Raw genomic sequence first — 21,576 nt, forward strand, 5'->3', positions numbered from 1 at the left:
GGGCAAGGCTTTTTTTTATTAGCGACCAAAAGTTGCAAACTTCATCGTCGATGTTCTCTACTAAATCATTCCAGCAAAAATATGGCAATATCGCGAAATGATCAAGTATGACACCCAGAATGGACCTGCTATCCCCGTTTAAATAAGAACATCTCATTTCAGTAGGCCTTTAAGTGCGTGTGTGAAGTGTAAAAGGCTGAGGGAGGACCGGAGTGGAACATACCAACTCTACGGGGGGTGTCGTCTCTTCCTAATGTCGCGGTGTTCATCATATCCCGTCACAAATAGTTCGTTGTTGTCTCCTATGGTTTATTAAGTGGGTCTAAATGGTGTAAATGTGTACTTTTTGTTATAACGAGCGCCGGCGTCACTACCGGGCAAACGAGTTTGTGGCCTGTCACCCCCGCGTTGAGGAGGACATTGTATCGCTCAGAGAGAGAGAGAGAGAGTGAGCAGCAACAACACTTTGTTGCTCGCTGCTGCTCGCAGTCCTGCTGGAACTTTCCTCCCCTCTCCCTCAACATGTCCTAAATTGGAAAGAGCCTCTGCTGGTCAGGTAGGACACATTCTATTCTCCCGCAAACACATGACGACGTCGTCGTCGTCGTCGTCGTCGTTGTTGTTGTAGTTGTTGTCTTTACACTTAGCTTATTTTACGACACTTTTGTTGGGTTTTTGCGACAAAAGTCGTCGTGATAAATACTGCCCTCCATCACGATGCCTGTAAAGTAGCTGCAGGACTGAAGAATGACTTTGTGTGTGTGTGTGTGTGTGTGTGTGTGTGTGTGTGTGTGTGTGTGTGTGTGTGTGTGTGTGTGTGTGTGTGTGTGTGTGCGTGCGTGCGCGTGCGTGTGCATGGCTGACCTGTTGCTGCATGTGCAGTCTGCACAGAAATCCCCTACTTTCACCCATCACACTATTATGTGCGTGACACACACACACACACACACACCCGTCACACTATTATGAGCATGGCACACACACGCATTAATACATACACGCATACACTTTCATACATACATATACAAACCCCGTTTCCATATGAGTCGGGAAATGGTGTTAGATGTAAATATAAACAGAATGCAATGATTTGCAAATCCTTTTCAGCCCATATTCAGTTGAATATGCTACAAAGACAACATATTTGATGTTCAAACTCAAACCTTGTTTTTTTTTTTTGCAAATAATACTTAACTTAGAATTTCATGGCTGCAACATGTGCCAAAGTAGTTGGGAAAGGGCATGTTCACCACTGTGTCACATCACCTTTTCTTTTAACAACACTCAATAAACGTTTGGGAACTGAGGAAAGTAATTGTTGAAAGCTTTGAAAGTGGAATTTTTTATCCCATTCTTGTTTTATGTAGAGCTTCAGTCGTTCAACAGTCCGGGGTCTCCGCTGTCGTATTTTACGCTTCATAATGAGCCACACATTTTCCATGGGAGACAGGTCTGGACTGCAGGCGGGCCAGGAAAGTACCCACACTCTTTTACTATGAACCCCCGCTGTTGTAACACGTGGCTTGGTATTGTCTTGCTGAAATAAGCAGGGGCGTCCATGATAACGTTGCTTGGATGGCAGCATATGTTGCTCCAAAACCTGTATCTACCTTTCAGCATTAATGGTGCCTTCACAGATGTGTAAGTTACCCATGCCTTGGGCACTAATACACCCCCATACCATCACACATGCTGGCTTTTGAAGTTTGCACCTATAACAATCCGGATGGTTATTTTCCTCTTTGTTCCGGAGGACACCACGTTCACAGTTTCCAAATATAATTTGAAATGTGGACTCGTCAAACCAGAGAACACTTTTCCACTTTGCATCAGTCCATCTTAGGTGAGCTCGGGCCCAGCCTTTGATTGATTGATTGATTGATACTTTTATTAGTAGATAGCACAGTACAGTACATATTCCGTACAATTGACCACTAAATGGTAACACCCGAATAAGTTTTTCAACTTGTTTAAGTCGGGGTCCACGTTAATCAATTCATGGTACAAATATATACTATCAGCATAATACAGTCATCACACAAGTTAATCATCATAGTATGTACATTGAATTATTTACATTTACAATCCGGGGGGTGGGATGAGGAGCTTTGGTTGATATCAGAACTTCAGTCATCAACAATTGCATCAACAGAGAAATGTGGACATTGAAACAGTGTAGGTCTTATTTAGTAGGATATGTACAGCCAGCAGAGAACATAGTGAGCCGTCGGCGTTTCAGGGTGTTGTTGATAAATGGGTGTGGCTTTGCATAGTAGAGTTTTAACTTGCACTTACAGATGTAGCAATAAACTGTAGTTACTGACAGTGGTTTTATGAAGTGTTCCTGAGCCCATGTGGTGATATCCTTTACACACTGATGTCTGTCTTTGATGCAGTACAGCCCGAGGGATCAACGGTCCGTAATATCATGGCTTACGTGCAGTGATTTCTCCAGATTCTCTGAGCATTTTGATGATTTTACGGACCGTAGATGGTAAAATCCCTAAATTCCTTGCAATAGCTCGTTGAGAAATGTTGTTCTAAAACTGTTTGACAATTTGCTTATAAATTGGAGACCCTCACCCCATCCTTGTTTGTGAATTACTTAGTATTTAATGGAAGCTGCTTTTATACCCAATCATGGCACCCACCTGTTCCAAATTAGCCTGCACAACTGTGGGATGTTCCAAATAAGTGTTTGATGAGCATTCCTCAACTTTATCAGTATTTATCGCCACCTTTCCCAGCTTCTTTGTCACGTGTTGCTGGCATCAAATTCTAAAGTTAATGATTATTTGAAAAAAAAAAAAAAAGTATCAGTTTGAACATCAAATATGTTGTCTTTGTAGCATATTCAACTGAATATGGGTTGAAAATGATTTGCAAATCATTGTATTCTGTTTATATTTACATCTAACATAATTTCCCAACTCCTATGGAAACGGGGTTTGTACATACACACACACACACACACACACACACACACACACACACACAGACACATACAGACTGTCATGAGACAGAAGTGTTAACAAGGCTGCAGAGATGTCCTGCAATCTCCGACCGCACATTGCATGTTAGCTTCCTCCGGTGACAACAACCATATGAGTCACTCCTCATTATGACTCTAATAAGCAAGAATTTAAAATCCACATATGACAACACTAACTTGTGTTTGAGTGGCAGTAGTTTGAAACAATAGTGAGGTTTTTGTTTCTGTTGTCAGAGCAGCGAGGACAGCAGCAAACAAACATGATGACGAGTCACCTTAAACCAGGGGTCACCAACCTTTTTTGAAAGCAAGAGCTACTTCTTGGGTACTGATTAATGCGAAGGGCTACCAGTTTGATACACACTTAAATAAATTGCCAGAAATAGCTAATTTGCTCAAATTACCTTTAATAAATAAATCTATATATATACACATACATATTGTGCTCTACCACGGTATCGAGCACTATTCTCTGGATAATCCAATTAAGAAATATATATATATATATATATATATATATATATATATATATATATATATATATATATATATATATATATATATATATATATATATATATATATACATATATATACATATATGTATGTATATATATATATATATATATATATATATATATATATATATATATATATATATATATATATATATATATATATACATATATATACATATATGTATATATATGTATATATATATATATATACATATATATACATATATGTATATATATGTATATATATATATATATACATATATGTACGTATATATGTATGTACATATATATGTATGTACATATATATGTATACAGTGTGTCCGCCCTGAGATGGGTAGGTTGTGAGTTCAAACCCCGGCCGAGTCATACCAAAGACTATCAAACTGGGATCCATTACCCCCATGCTTGGCACTCAGCATCAAGGGTTGGAATTGGGGGTTACCACATGCTTTTTGACAATGTTTCATTAATGTCAGGTTGTGACGTTGATTTGACCGTTGAATTTTGGTCATTCTCCCAACTAATATTCTACAACACAAATACAACGTTGAAACAACATGCTTTGTGACAACGTTTAATCAATGTTGGGTTGTGACGTTGATTTGACAGTCCGCTCCCTGTGTGATCAGTGTCAGAGCTTGGTCCGCATTGCCGGCAGTAAGTCGGACACGTTTCCAGTGAGGGTTGGACTCCGCCAAGGCTGTCCTTTGTCACCGATTCTGTTCATAACTTTTATGGACAGAATTTCTAGGCGCAGCCAAGGCGTTGAGGGGTTCCGGTTTGGTGGCCACGGGATTAGGTCTCTGCTTTTTGCAGATGATGTGGTCCTGATGGCTTCACCTGGCCGGGATCTTCAGCTCTCACTGGATCGGTTCGCAGCCGAGTGTGAAGCGACCGGAATGAGAATCAGCACCTCCAAGTCCGAGTTCATGGTTCTCGCCCGGAAAAGGGTGGAGTGCCATCTCCGGGTTGGGGAGGAGACCCTGCCCCAAGTGGAGGAGTTCAAGTCCCTAGGAGTCTTGTTCACGAGTGAGGGAAGAGTGGATGATGAGATCGACAGGCGGATCGGTGCGGCGTCTTCAGTAATGCGGACGTTGTATCGATCCTTTGTGGTGAAGAAGGAGCTGAGCCGGAAGGCAAAGCTCTCAATTTACCGGTCGATCTACGTTCCCATCCTCACCTATGGTCATGAGCTTTGGGTCATGACCGAAAGGATAAGATCACGGGTACAAGCGGCCCAAATGAGTTTCCGGGGCTCTCCCTTAGAGATAGGGTGAGAAGCTCTGCCATCCGGGAGGAACTCAAAGTAAAGCCGCTGCTCCTCCACATCGAGAGGAGCCAGATGAGGTGGTTCGGGCATCTGGTCAGGATGCCACCTAAACGCCTCCCTAGGGAGGTGTTTAGGGCACGTCCAGCTGGTAGGAGGCCACGGGGAAGACCCAGGACACGTTGGGAAGACTATGTCTCCCGGCAGGCCTGGGAACGCCTCGGGATCCCCCAGGAAGAGCTAGACGAAGTGGCTGGAGATAGGGAAGTCTGGGCTTCCCTGCTTAGGCTGCTGCCCCCGCGACCCGACCTCGGATAAGCGGAAGATGATGGATGGATGGAATTTTGGTCATTCTCCCAACCAATATTCTACAACGCAAATACAACGTTGAAACAACATGCTTTTTGACAACGTTGATTCAATGTCAGGTTGTGACGTCGAATTGACCGTTGAAAATTGGTCATTTCCGACGCCAACAACGTGGATCCAACGTTGGACATTAACGTCTCAATTTACAAGTACAACTGTTTTGCAACGTCGTTGGAAAGTAATTTTAAAGTCAAAGTTAAAGTAGCAATGATTGTCACACACACACACACACACACACACAAGGTGTGGTGAAATTATTCCCTGCATTTGACTCGTCATCCTTGATCACCCCCCTGGGAGTTGAGGGGAGCAGTGGGCAGCAGCGGTGCCGCGCCCGGGAATCGTTTTTGGTAGATGTGTAACGGTACGTGTATTTGTATCGAACCGTTTCGGTACGGGGGTTTCGGTTCGGCACGCAGAAGTCTTCACAAGCTGCTCTGCTTTCTGCCTCTGTCTCTGCCTCATTGTCCCGCCCACACAACCAGCTGATTGGTTACATACAAAGCCAATCAGCAGTGCGTATTCAAAACGATGTAGTCAGTGCTTTAGCGTCGAGCAGATATTCGTTTAGCAGGGGAGGAGCGGACTCTACCCAAATTATACCAAACACTTCCCAGTCACAACTATTACAAACATCACTATGAGCCCGTTGACCTTCTAGAAACTTAAACTGCAGCTCAGCTAGCTCACGGTATAGGCTTGAGATGAAGGCTAAGTAGCTTTTAGCGTAACGTTAGCTCATTTTTCTGTGTGTGCGTGTTTTAGGGGCAGCAAAGCCCTGTCTGTCTGTTATTTCATTGAATTCTATTGTGTTTAGGGATGAATCGTCTCTCCTATTGCAATTGTACTATTTTTCAGCTCTAGTTACATGAATCATTAGTAATGTAGCAGCCTAGTTTTGAATAGCAGGGTCCCTGTTATCACATGTTGATAAAAATACAACATTTACATAATAAAGTCAACTACAGGCTTCCCAAATGCTGTAATAAATTAAGCATGATGAGTTGACATTAAACAGTTTCAATGGAAACTGTTTAATGTTAAACTTTTTATGTGTAGAAGAAAGGTTTGGTCATTTTATTTAATCAAAGCAACAAGTTGAGGCAGTTTAATGTGGATTAACGTGGGCAGAATTATTCTAGTGTTCCCAATGTTAAAAGGATAAAGCCATTGTTTACAAATTTGGTAAATAAATAACCCAAAAATTTATATTTTGTTGATTTCTTACTGTACCGAAAATGAACTGAACCGTGACCTCTAAATCGAGGTACGTACCAAACCGAAATTTTTGTGTACCGTTACACCCCTAGTTTTTGGCGATTTAACCCCCAATTCCAACCTTTGATGCTGGGTGCCAAGCAGGGAGGTAATGAGTCCCATTTTCATAATCTTTGGTATGACTCGGCCGGGATTTGAACTCACAATCTACCGATCTCAGGGAGGACACTCTAACCACTAGGCCACTGAGTAGGTTAAAGGGGAACATTATCACCAGACCAATGTAAGCGTCAATATATACCTTGATGTTGCAGAAAAAAGACCTTTTTTTTTTTTAACCGATTTTTGAACTCTAAATGGGTGAATTTTGGCGAATTAAACGCCTTTCTTTTGCGATGACGTCAGAACGTGACGTCTCCTAGGTAACACAGCCGCCATTTTCATTTTCAACACATTACAAACACCGGGTCTCAGCTCTGTTATTTTCCGTTTTTTCGACTATTTTTTGGAACCTTGGAGACATCATGCCTCGTCGGTGTGTTGTCGGAGGGTGTAACAACACTAACAGGGAGGGATTCAAGTTGCACCACTGGCCCGAAGATGCCAAAGTGTCTGCCGCCAGACCCAGATTGAATGTGCCAGAGTGTCTCCACATTTTACCGGCGATTACAGACACGGCACAGAGATGTATGGATAACCTGCAGATGCATTTGCAACGATAAATTCAACGAAATCACAAAGGTGAGTTTTGTTGATGTTGACTTATGTGCTAATCAGACATATTTGGTTGCGGCGTGACTGCCAGCTAATCGATGCTAACATGCTATTTACCGGCGGTGCTAAAGCAGACATGGCACAGAGATGTATGGATAACCTGCAGAAGCATTTGCAACTATAAAGTCAACGAATTCACAAAGGTGAGTTTTGTTGATGTTGACTGCCAGCTAATCGATGCTAACATGCTATTTACCGGCGGTGTTAAGGCAGACATGGCACAGAGATGTATGGATAACCTGCAGATGCATTTGCAACGATAAATTCAACAAAATCACAAAGGTGAGTTTTGTTGATGTTGACTTATGTGCTAATCAGACATATTTGGTTGCGGCGTGGCTGCCAGCTAATCGATGCTAACATGCTATTTACCGGCGGTGCTAAAGCAGACATGGCAGAGAGATGTATGGATAACCTGCAGATGCATTTGCAACTATAAAGTCAACGAATTCACAAAGGTGAGTTTTGTTGATGTTGACTGCCAGCTAATCGATGCTAACATGCTATTTACCGGCGGTGTTAAGGCAGACATGGCACAGAGATGTATGGATAACCTGCAGATGCATTTGCAACGATAAATTCAACGAAATCACAAAGGTGAGTTTTGTTGATGTTGACTTATGTGCTAATCAGACATATTTGGTTGCGGCGTGACTGCCAGCTAATCGATGCTAACATGCTATTTACCGGCGGTGCTAAAGCAGACATGGCACAGAGATGTATGGATAACCTGCAGATGCATTTGCAACTATAAAGTCAACAAATTCACAAAGGTGAGTTTTGTTGATGTTGACTGCCAGCTAATCGATGCTAACATGCTATTTACCGGCGGTGCTAAGGCAGACATGGCACAGAGATGTATGGATAACCTGCAGATGCATTTGCAACCATAAAGTCAACGAATTCACAAAGGTGAGTTTTGTTGATGTTGACTGCCAGCTAATCGATGCTAACATGCTATGCTAATCGATGCTAACATGCTATTTACCGGCGATGCTAAAGCAGAAATGGCACAGAGATGTATGGATAACCTGCAGATGCATTTGCAACGATAAATTCAACGAAATCACAAGGGTGAGTTTTGTTGATATTGACTTATGTGCTAATCAGACATATTTGGTTGCGGCGTGACTGCCAGCTAATTGATGTTAACATGCTATTTACCGGCGGTGCTAAAGCAGACATGGCACAGAGATGTATGGATAACCTGCAGAAGCATTTGCAACTATAAAGTCAACGAATTCACAAAGGTGAGTTTTGTTGATGTTGACTGCCAGCTAATCGATGCTAACATGCTATTTACCGGCGGTGCTAAAGCAGACATGGCACAGAGATGTATGGATAACCTGTAGATGCATTTGCAACTATATTACGTTTCCTTCCACCCACATTTAATGCAAAAAAAACACTTACCAATCGACGGATTTAAGTTGCTCCAGTGTCAAAAGATGCGAAAGTCCTGATCGTTTGGTCCGCACATTTTACCGGCGATGCTAACGCAGCTATTGGGCCATGCTATGGCTATGAATAGCGTCAATAGCTATTCGCTCAATAGCTTCAGTTTCTTCTTCAATACTTTCATACTCCAACCATCTGTTTCAATACATGCATAATCTGTTAAGTCGCTTAAGTCGCTGAAATCCGAGTCTGAATCCGAGCTAATGTCGCTATATCTTGCTGTGCTATTCGCCATTGTTTGTTTACATTGGCAGCAGTGTGTGACGTCATTGGGAAATGGACAGTGTCTTGGCAGAGAGCGAAAAAAAGGCACTATAAAGCTTTTTTTAGGGATATTCCGGGAAAATTTTGAAAAAAATTTAAAAAAATACCACAAGCCACTGGGAACTGATTTATATTGTTTTTAACCCTTTTGCAATTGTGATAATGTTCCCCTTTAATGTTAAAGGACATGCACGTGTAATCAACGTTGCATCAACGTCTTGTGCCTGCTGGGCTCCTACTCAAGCCAGATTTTGCTGGGTTGACTTATTGGGACTTCACTCTATATCGGTCGTGTCCCCACAGAACAGGAAAATGCTGCCTTTTGTGTGAAATGGGCTAGCCTGCATATGTTTTTACCACGCACGCACCTCTGCTGTGTGTGATCATTCCAAAAGCAACACGCATCCTTTGACAATCTCACAAAAACTGGCGGTTAGGATTATCCATAATGCGTGGGTCAGGGAGCACACCAATAGCTTGTTTTCAAGGTGAAAACTGTTAAAATGTCCTGATTTGGTATACTATTTGACAGGGCTTATTGTGTGTGAAGCAAGAAGTTATCACGTCTGCAAATATTATACAGAAATAAATGGGGTTGTAACAGCCTAAGAGGAAGGGCACAATATAAATATGCTTTAGCACAGCCTGAGTGACGAGCTTAAACACAAACGAAGCACTTTAAGAAGTCTTGGTTGGATGTAGTCTTGTTTTGAATGTGGTTATGGACGTACTTTATGATAGATTCAGTTCATGTAAACACATAAATCCAAGCAAATAGATGTAAACCTAGATAAATGTTCAAATGTGGTAGTAAAAGTTTAACTATGGAAAATACCCTTTGGAGATATGTTTAATCTTCTTTCTTATTTTGTGAAACAATAATAATGTTATGTGTATTAATGGAACATACTCAACAAAAATGAAGCGACAAAGTTGACTAAAGGATTTTTCAGCGGTGTAGGGTTGTCCCAATACCAATGTTTTGGTAGCAAAATGTATTTTGATACGTTGCCATACTTTTCTAAATAAAGGGGACCACAAAAATGTCATTATTGGCTTTATTTGAACAGAAAATCTTAGGGTATATTAAACATGTTTATTATTGTCCTTAAATAGAATGTTGAACATACTAGACAACTTGTCTTTTAGTAGTAAGTAAACAAAAAAAGACTCCTAATTAGTCTGCAGTTACATATTGTGTATTATACACCTATTATTTTGAACACATTATGAGGGACAAACTGTAAAAAATGGATTATTAATATACTTATTAATTTACTGTTTATCGGCTTATTTTCTGTTTTAACATGTTTTATGTACACTTCTGTTCAAATGTAATAATCACTTATTCTTCTCTTCTTTGATACAGTAGTTTTGGATGATACCACACATTTAGGTATCGATCTGATACCAAGTATTTACATGATCATACATGGGTCATATTCACAGTCCTCATGTGTCCAGGGACGTATATTCTGACCTTATAAACATAATATACCATTTTTTTCAACGAAAGAAGATTTTGTGATGTTAAAAAATATCGATGTAATCATAGTATGGACTAGATACACTCCTGTACTTGGTATCATTACAGCGGATGTCAGGTGTAGATCCACCCATGGCGTTTGTTTACATTGTGACGCCGGTGAGCTATTGTATCCTCCTACGGTGTGTACTGAAGCATGTTTAGCTATTCCTCGTCCACCAGTGATAATGGTACTTGTAAGACTCTTCCTAAGGGTGTTTCAGTTTTATAACTTCACCTTTACCTTCACTTTTTTACACCAAAATGTGTCCAATCTCCCTTTTCTGTCCACACACTGTGTCTGCTTGTAAGTACTCTGTGTGTGCGCACTGCCGAACATGCTCCTCTGCTCGTAAAACCAGCAATGTCACAACGTTAAAAAAAGTGGTATTGTACCAAATATGATTCATTAGTATGGCGGTACTATACTAATACCGGTATACCGTACAACTCTACAGCGGTGTGACACTTTCTGTTTGAAAGTATATTGCCCTTTAGAAGCTGTCTGTCTTGGCTTCTTCCTGTGTGAACAGCACTGACACAAAATGGAGGGACAAAGGTTCCCCAGTAGGTTTCTCAAGTTTGAAGGTCGTGTCAGAGCTTCCTGTTTGAAAGCGCGTACAAATATTCCGAATGTTAAAATGCTTTTACCTTTTTGCCAGATAATAGGAACACTAGCGTGCAGTACGCTTCAAGTGACGACGGATCGAATGGTTTCTTTTTCTTCTGCGGGTGAGGAAGTGGCCTGTTTTGTCCTTCTCCTACGTTGCACGGCGGCATGCTTGATGTCTGTGGACACCTTCAACAAAAAACTGGTTTGGCACCAGCAGGTCTTCTAATGTGGAATACCTGGGAGAGTCTGTGTGTGTGTGTGTGTGTGTGTGTGTGTGTGTGTGTGTGTGTGTGTGTGTGTGTGTGTGTGTGTGTGTGTGTGAGTGTGTGTGTTCCTGTATTTCTACCCTTCTTGAGACATCAACAAGGAAAAGTAGCTTACATATGAGGAGGTGTGAACAATACGGAAAACCATTGCATCTAATAGACAATGTCTCATTTGCACCCCTGCTGGTCCCAAAAAGGAGGGATTTTTTAAAATTGACTGTCTGTCGCTTTTAAAAAGGCCATTTATGAAATGGTTTTCAGCGCAGCAGTTCTTTGAAGGCTGATAAAATCAAAACCGTAGCAGTAATAAAACCTCTTTCATCAACTTTTAATCCGAAGGGTTCAATCTCTCTCCTGTGGTAGTTTGAAGCCGACACCACAAACGCGCTCAGAGGAGATAATGTTTGAAAAAAGGTGACCGTTTTTTACAGAACTTTTGTTTTGTAGGGGGAATTGCAAGCTTCCTGTTGATTTTTACTGAGGGATGTCAGTGTATGAAATCTAGGTCTAAGTGAGACCTACATGGAGGTTTTTGTTTCATGTCGCTACGAAATTCCTACTGGAAGTTACAGGCAGTTTTGTCTGTGTTTCTTCCGAGGAGCGTTTTTGTCTGTGTTTTATGCCTAGGGGGCGTTAGAGCGCGATTTTGAGTTTTGGGGTTAGGTTTTTTTGATTTGATCGCAATTTTCGCCAGTCCTGATGTGTGTGTTGAGTTTGGTGAGTTTTGAAGCATGTTATGGTGGTCAAATTACAGCTCAAAGAGGCAAAAGTGAGTGTTTTTACAAAACTTTTTTTTGAAGGGGGACTTGCAAACTTCCTGTTGATTTTTGCTGAAGGATGTTAGTGCATGAAATCTAGGTCTAAGTGAGACCTACATGGAGGTTTTTGTTTCATGTGGCTACGACATTCCTACTTGAAGTTACAGGCAGTTTTGTCTGTGTTTCTTCCGAGGAGCAGTTTTGATTGTGTTTTATTCCTGGGGGGCGCTAGAGCGTGATTTTGAGTTTTGGGGTTAGGTTTTTTTGATTAAATCGCAATTTTCGCCAGTCCTGATGTGTGTGTCGAGTTTGGTGAGTTTTGAAGCATGTTAAGGGGGTCTAATTACAGCTCAAAGAGGCAAAGGTGAGTGTTTTTACAAAACTTTTGTTTTGAAGGGGGACTTGCACACTTCCTGTTGATTTTTGCTGAAGGATGTCATTATATGAAATCTAGGTCTAAGTGAGACCTACATAGAGGTTTCTGTTTCATGTCGGGAGTTAGAGGCAGTTTTGTTTATGTTTTCTTCCTAGGGAGCGCTAAAGCGCAATTTTGAGTTTTGAGGTTAGGTTTTTTGATTAAATCGCAAAGTTCGCCAGTCCTGATGTATGTGTCAAATTTGGTGAGTTTTAAAGCATGTTAAGGGGGTCAAATTACAGCTCAAAGCTGCGGAATAATAATAAAGAAAGACTAAACGCTAGAAATTCAATAGGGTCCTCTATCCCAAAGGGACATTCGGTCCCTAAAAATAAAAATAAAGTAACTATAAGCAGTATTTTTCTCACAATGTATTGACTTTTTTCGTATAAAATAAAATTTCTCACATTCTATCTTTTTTTGTCATATTGCAATATTTTCTCAAAAAATTATTACTTTTGTATGTAATTTTTTTTTACTTTGGAATGCAAAATGGTGACATTTGTCTTATAATATTCTGACTTTTATCAAAATATTGCCCAATTTTTGGAGTAAAATTCTGACTTTTGTCATCATTTTGCCAAGTAAAATTCTGATTGTTATTACAATATTGCCAACATTTGTAAACATATAAATAAATAAATATGTATATAGAGACATACTGTAATAACTTGAAGTAAATAATGAAGATTAAAAAACAATTACAAACTAAAAATTAAAAAAACATTAATTATAAGCAGTATTTTTCTCACAATGTGTCAACTTTTTTCTTATGAAATATAATTTTTCACATAATTTCTGTTTCTGTAATATTGCAATATTTCCTCATAAAATTATTACATTTTTATGTAAAATTTTCACTTGGTGACATTTTTTTTATAATATTCTGACTTATCACAATATTGCCCTTTTTTTGTTGTTCTTGTAAAATAGTGACATTTTTTTGAGTAAAATTATGACTTTTGTCAAATGCGCCCCCTTTTGCCAAAATAAAAATAAAAAATACATATGTATATATAAAACATATTGTAAAAACTTGGAAGTAAATAATGAACATTAAAAACCAATTTTAAACCAAAAAATGTAAAATAAAAATAACTAAAAGCAGTATTTTTCTCACAATGTGTCGATTTTTTTTCGTATAAAATAAAATTCCTCACATTCTTTCTTTTTCTGTAATATTGCAATATTTTCTCACCAAATTATTACTCTTGTATGTAATTTTTTTTAAACTTTAGAATGCAAAATGGGGACATTTGTCTTATAATATTCTGACTTTTATCACAATATTGCCCAATATTTGGAGTAAAATTATGACTTTTGTCATAATTTTGCCGAGTAAAATTCCGATTGTTATTACAATATTGCCAACATTTGTAAAAATATAAATATGTATATAGAGACATACTGTAATAACTAGAAATAAATAATGAAGATTAAAAAACAATTACAAACCAAAAAATAAAAATAAAAAAACATTAATTATAAGCAGTATTTTTCTCACAATGTGTCGACTTTTTTCTTATGAAATAACATTTCTCACATTATTTCTGTTCCTGTAATATTGCAATATTTCCTCACAAAATTATTACATTTTTATGTAAAATTTTCACTTTGTGACACTTGTCTTACAATATTCTGACTTATCACAATATTGCCCATTTTTTTGTTGTTCTCGTAAAATAGTGACATTTTTTGAGTAAAATAATTTGTCATAATTTTGCCCAGTAAAATTCAGATTGTTATTACAATATTGCCAACATTTGTCAACATATAAATATGTATATAGAGACATACTGTAATAACTTGAAATAAATAATGAAGATTAAAAAACAATTACAAACCCCCCCAAAAATAAAAAAAAACATTAATTATAAGCAGTATTTTTCTCACAATGTGTCGACTTTTTTCTTATGAAATAACATTTCTCACATTATTTCTGTTTCTGTAATATTGCAATATTTCCTCACGAAATTATTACATTTTTATGTAAAATTTTCACTTTGTGACACTTGTTTTACAATATTCTGACTTATCACAATATTGCCCATTTTTTTGTTGTTCTCGTAAAACAGTGACATTTTTTGAGTAAAATAATTCGTCATAATTTTGCCCAGTAAAATTCCGATTGTTATTACAATATTGCCAACATTTGTCAACATATACATATGTATATAGAGACATACTGTAATAACTTGAAATAAATAATGAAGATTAAAAAACAATTAAAACCCCCCCCCCTAAAAAAAACCATTAAGTATAAGCAGTATTTTTCTCACAATGTGTCGACTTTTTTCTTATGAAATAACATTTCTCACATTATTTCTGTTTCTGTAATATTGCAATATTTCCTCACGAAATTATTAAATTTTTATGTAAAATTTTCACTTTGTGACATTTGTTTTACAATATTCTGACTTATCACAATATTGCCCATTTTTTTGTTGTTCTCGTAAAACAGTGACATTTTTTGAGTAAAATAATTCGTCATAATTTTGCCCAGTAAAATTCCGATTGTTATTATTTAAAAATGCCAACATTTTTAAAGTGTTCTTATAAAATTGTGTTATTGAGTTAAATTCCAACTTTTATCATCATATTGCACGGATCTAAATTTTTTCATCCGTTACGACATTTACTTTAATACTGACAAAATTTTACGTTTTTCTTGTGAAATTGTGACCTTTTTCTTGTGAAAGTCCAACTCATTTTTCACAACAAGCATTTTTATATTTGCATAATATGTATATATTATTAATGTTGTAAATGTTTATATATCTAGAAAGGGTGGTCCTAAAGAGAGAGGCATTTTTGGAGGTCTCAAGAAGGCAACAATACAAGAGTGTGTGTGTGTGTGTGTGTGTGTGTGTGTGTGTGTGTGTGTGTGTGCTCCACTCTCACGGTGTGGTGCTAATAGTTCATAATCATTGCTGTCTGTGCCACGATTGACAATATTGTTGAGTAAAGGCTGCTCTTGCACTTCCTGCCATCCCAGCATCATGTTGTAAGAGCTCTGTTACAGCCTCTGACTGCACGGGTTCTCACGGGGAGATTTGATGTGTAATGCTGCTGTGAGTAATGCTAAAGTAGATGTTTACAGCATAAAAGTACCCTCATTCTGCGGACAATATAAAGCACACTGCCGATAACCAGGGGATTCAGGTCTATTTTTGTACAAAAGGCGCATCAAAGTGGTCATATTATGATTTTTGTTTTGCAGTTAAAGACTTCCTTGTGGTCTGCAAAACATTTAATGCTGGTTATTTGCTCAAAAGGTTGCATAGATGATGTTTTACAGACTTCTGACCGTCTCTTCAGGATGCACCATTTTGTGGGTGGTCTTATTCTACGTGCCTCCACTTCGACAGCGTCTTCTCCCCGTCATCTTTGTTTTTGAAGCGTTCCATAGCGAGTCTACTGACAAATATAAGTTAGAACTAGGGTTGTTCAGGGTACTAATAAAGTACCACGTTACGTAACATGTAGGTACATAACATGTAGATACATAACATGTAGGTACATAACATGTAGGTACATAACATGTAGGTACATGACATGTAGGTACATGACATGTAGGTACATAACATGTAGGTACATGACATGTAGGTACATAACATGTAGATACAATAACATGTAGATACATGACATGTAGATACATAACATGTAGGTACATGACATGTAGGTACATGACATGTAGATACATGACATGTAGATGCATGACATGTAGATGCATGACATGTAGATGCATGACATGTAGGTGCATGACATGTAGATACATAACATGTGGATACATGACATGTAGGTACATGACATGTAGATACATGACATGTAGGTACATGACATGTAGGTACATGACATGTACATACACACGCAGGTACATAACACGCAGGTACATAACACGCAGGTACACAACACGCAGGTACACAACACGCAGGTACACAACACGCAGGTACACAACACGCAGGTACACAACACGCAGGTACATAACACGCAGGTACATAACACGCAGGTACATAACACGCAGGTACATAACACGCAGGTACATAACACGCAGGTACATAACACGCAGGTACATAACACGCAGGTACATAACACGCAGGTACATAACACGCAGGTACATAACACGCAGGTACATAACACGCAGGTACATAACACGCAGGTACACAACACGCAGGTACACAACACGCAGGTACACAACACGCAGGTACACAACACGCAGGTACACAACACGCAGGTACACAACACGCAGGTACACAACACGCAGGTACACAACACGCAGGTACACAACACGCAGGTACACAACACGCAGGTACACAACACGCAGGTACACAACACGCAGGTACACAACACGCAGGTACACAACACGCAGGTACACAACACGCAGGTACACAACACGCAGGTACACAACACGCAGGTACATAACACGCAGGTACATAACACGCAGGTACATAACACGCAGGTACATAACACGCAGGTACATAACACGCAGGTACATAACACGCAGGTACATAACACGCAGGTACATAACACGCAGGTACATAACACGCAGGTACATAACACGCAGGTACATAACCCGCAGGTACATTACCCGCAGGTACATTACCCGCAGGTACATTACCCGCAGGTACATTACCCGCAGGTACATTACACGCAGGTACATAACACGCAGGTACATAACACGCAGGTACATAACACGCAGGTACATAACACGCAGGTACATAACACGCAGGTACATAACACGCAGGTACATAACACGCAGGTACATAACACGCAGGTACATAACACGCAGGTACACAACACGCAGGTACACAACACGCAGGTACATAACACGCAGGTACATAACACGCAGGTACATAACACGTAGGTACATAACACGTAGGTACATAACACGCAGGTACATAACACGCAGGTACATAACACGTTGGTACAAAACACGTAGGTACATAACACGTAGGTACATAACACGTTGGTACAAAACACGTAGGTACATAACACGTAGGTACATAACACGTAGGTACATAACACGCAGGTACATAACACGCAGGTACATAACACGCAGGTACATAACACGCAGGTACATAACACGCAGGTACATAACACGCAGGTACATAACACGCAGGTACATAACACGCAGGTACATAACACGCAGGTACATAACACGCAGGTACACAACACGCAGGTACACAACACGTAGGTACATAACACGCAGGTACATAACACGTAGGTACATAACACGTAGGTACATAACACGCAGGTACATAACACGCAGGTACATAACACGCAGGCACATAACACGCAGGCACATAACACGCAGGTACATAACACGCAGGTACATAACACGCAGGTACACAACACGCAGGTACACAACACGTAGGTACACAACACGCAGGTACATAACACGTAGGTACATAACACGCAGGTACATAACACGCAGGTACATAACACGCAGGTACATAACACGTTGGTACAAAACACGTAGGTACATAACACGTTGGTACAAAACACGTAGGTACATAACACGTAGGTACATAACACGCAGGTACATAACACGCAGGTACATAACACGCAGGTACACAACACGTAGGTACACAACACGTAGGTACACAACACGCAGGTACACAACACGCAGGTACACAACACGCAGGTACACAACACGCAGGTACATAACACGCAGGTACATAACACGTAGGTACATAACACGTAGGTACATAACACGTAGGTACATAACACGTAGATACATAACACGTAGGTACATAACACGTAGGTACATAACACGTAGGTACATAACACGTAGGTACATAACATATCACGTTGGTACATAACACGTAGGTACATAACACGTAGGTACATAACACAACACGTAGGTACATAACATAACACGTAGGTACATAACATAACACGTAGGTACATAACACGTAGGTACATAACTCTCCTGAAGGAATCAATAAAGTACTATCTATGTAGATACATAACATGTGCACTATATACGGTGTATCGTGACATGGCCTAAAAATATCCAGATATTAATAAAAGACCGTTCAATTTACATCTCACTACACCCAGACTTGCACTCCTTCCCACTTTCTTGTCGTCTTTGTGCGACTATTTTGCACAGTTAGTGTGTCATTGAGCTCCTTTCTTGCCCTGAGGCCAAACAAGCAGAAAAGTGTGTATTAGCCCTGCCTTGTGTGTCTATGTAATGAGTGTGTAGTGTGTGTCTATGTAATGAGTGTGTAGTGTGTGTCTATGTAACGAGTGTGTGTCTATGTAATGAGTGTGTAGTGTGTGTCTATGTAATGAGTGTGTAGTGTGTGTCTATGTAACGAGTGTGTGTCTATGTAATGAGTGTGTAGTGTGTGTCTATGTAATGAGTGTGTAGTGTGTGTCTATGTAACAAGTGTGTAGTGTGTTTCCGTTTTTTTCCCTCTCAGTCGTAAACCGGACTAGAAAGACTGAAACTCAAGCCTGTCTGACGAAAACTAATGGAGGCCCGACTCTCCTTCTTGTGTCCATATATGACGACCTCGTTAACGCCGTAGATGTTTTCTTTTTTCTTTATTTATCAGATTGTTGCAATACAATTAATTAGTGATCGGTGGGCTATTTTGAGTTTTGTTTGTAAAATGTTAAAGAAATATAAATAAATAAATAAATACAAAATAAATATAAACACAACATTTAAAAACTACCCTTTGTTTATAAACAGTTAAAGAAATATAAATAATAAATATAAAATATAAAAAGTTTAAAAAAAATATATATATATACATATAATATACAAACACAAACAAAACATTTATTAAAAAATATATTTTTTTTAAACTATGTTTTGTTTATAAACAGTTAAAGAAATACAAATGATAAATATATATGTAAAATAAATAAATATATTTATCTATATAAATAATATAATAAAATAAATAGAAAAAAATACCTTTTGTTTTTAAAAAGTTAAGCATATATAAATATCAAATCCAAAAATAAAATAAATATTTTATAACATAAAATATTAAATACATAAACAGAAATAAATATATTAAAAAAATAATTTTTGTTTATAAAAAGTTAAGGAAATATTTAGTCAAAATAAATAAATATACAGTATGTATCTGTATAAATATAAAAAAACTACCTTTTGTTAATAAAAAGTTAAAGAAATATAAATAATGAATGTAAAAATTGTATTAATATATCCATATATAATAACATAAATAATACATAAATACATAAAGAAAAAATTTATATAAAATATATATTTCTAAACTACTTTTGTCAGGTTGTTTGTGACGAACACCGAAATGCAGAGAAGGCGGCAGGCATTGTGCACGAAAATATAATTTAATCTTTAAAAATAACGAAAACAACACAAACCAGGAACTAGGAGACAGGAAACAGGATACCAGGAAACAGGAACTTGGACGAAATGACCGCACGCTGCCAATAGCTATAGGATACAGGTACAAACGACAAACGGTAGGAGCGACAAGAGGTAACGACAATAATCCAGCCCAGACTGGACGGAAAGGCAGGTTCAAATAGCCTATGGCTGATTGACACCAGGTGTGGCCAGGTGCCAATCAGCCACAGCTGAGGGGACACACTACTCAGGGAGACAAACAGGAAACTGAACCAAAACAATAGCGCTGGCAGGAAATACTACACACACACACAGAGGAAAAATTAAAACAAAACCAAACTGTCAGGGACAAACTTGACAACTTTTTGTTTATAAAAAGTTAAAGAATTATAAAAAAATACATATAAAAAAAAATATATATACATATAATCAGAGGTGGGTAGAGTAGCCAGAAATTGTACTCAAGTAAGAGTACTGTTACTTTAGAGATTTATTACTCAAGTAAAAGTAAGGAGTAGTCACTCAAATATTTACTTGAGTAAAAGTAAAAAGTATGTTGTGAAAAAACTACTCAAGTACTGAGTAACTGATGAGTAACCTGATTGTTTAATGATTACGGCAACAAATAAAACATAAAAATAGCAACGAGCAAATTCAGAGCCAGGAATATCTCTTAAGCAGCTAAAACAATAATATATATTAAAAATTAGTACATTAAAATAAAAAAAATAAGGCACATTGAGCCACAATAACTTAACAGCAACGAGGCTCAGTAGGCATTCAATGATTGATTGAAACTTGTATTAGTAGATTGCACAGTACAGTACATATTCCGTACAATTGACCACTAAATGGTAACACCCCAATATGTTTTTCAACGTTAATCAATTACTTAATAAATGACCAAGTCGAGGTCATCTACCTCATATATGTATATATATATATATATGTATACATACATACATACATTTACATATACTATATAATTTATATTTATCCATTTTGCCGTTTTTGTTCACATGTTAAAGGTGTTTTAATGAACATACATGCATGTTTAACATATAGATTCCTATCTTTCATGAAGACAAGAATATAAGTTGGTGTATTACCTGATTCTGATGACTTGCAATGATTGGAACTAACGTCCACGTTTTCAAATGGAGGAGAAAAAAAGTTCCTCTTTTCTGTCTAATACCACATGAAAGTCGTTGGTTTTTGGCATCTTATTTGTCCAGCTTCCATATTCGTTTTTATACACTTTACAAGAAATACATTGGCGGCAAACTCCGTAGCTTGTTTGCGCTGGGTTTCGGAGACTCTTATTTTGTTAGCGCAGGCGCAATGGAGCGGCGCTTTTATTGTGAAGACAGGAACTGTGCGATCAGTCTTTAGGCTTTTGACGGGAAGTACGGTTGAAATAAAAAGTGGATTTTTTTCCTTTGCGCTTTTGATTGATTGATTGAAACTTTTATTAGTAGATTGCACAGTACAGTACATATTTCGTACAATTGACCACTAAATGGTAACACCCCAATAAGTTGTTCAACTTGCTTAAGTCAGGTTTTACGTGTGACGGTCATGTGACCGCCTGGCTCTGTTTGATTGGTCCAACGTCACCCGTGACTGCATGTGATTGGTGAAACGCAGGCATGCGTAAATCCTACGTTGAAAAACCAAAACAAACATTAATAGATCGATAAAAAAAAGTAGCGAGTAGCGAGCTGAATGTGGATAAATAGAGCGGAGTAAAAGTAGCGTTTCTTCTCTATAAATATACTCAAGT

At 38.4% G+C, this 21,576-nt stretch overlaps 1 protein-coding gene across 4 annotated transcripts in view; it reads left to right on the forward strand.

Moving 5' to 3' along the window:
- Window positions 1-424: 424 nt before the first annotated feature.
- LOC133559679 (protein FAM53B-like) overlaps window positions 425-21,576 on the forward strand; it is a 106,093-nt gene continuing 84,941 nt past the window's right edge. For all 4 annotated transcript variants that reach the window (XR_009808248.1, XR_009808247.1, XM_061911671.1 and 1 more), the window contains exon 1: window positions 425-556. The gene's annotated coding sequence lies outside the window, so the exon portion shown is untranslated. The remainder of the gene's footprint in view (window positions 557-21,576) is intronic.

The sequence above is a fragment of the Nerophis ophidion genome, linkage group LG09 (genome assembly GCF_033978795.1).
Source record: "Nerophis ophidion isolate RoL-2023_Sa linkage group LG09, RoL_Noph_v1.0, whole genome shotgun sequence".
Classification (NCBI taxonomy): Eukaryota; Metazoa; Chordata; class Actinopteri; order Syngnathiformes; family Syngnathidae; genus Nerophis; species Nerophis ophidion.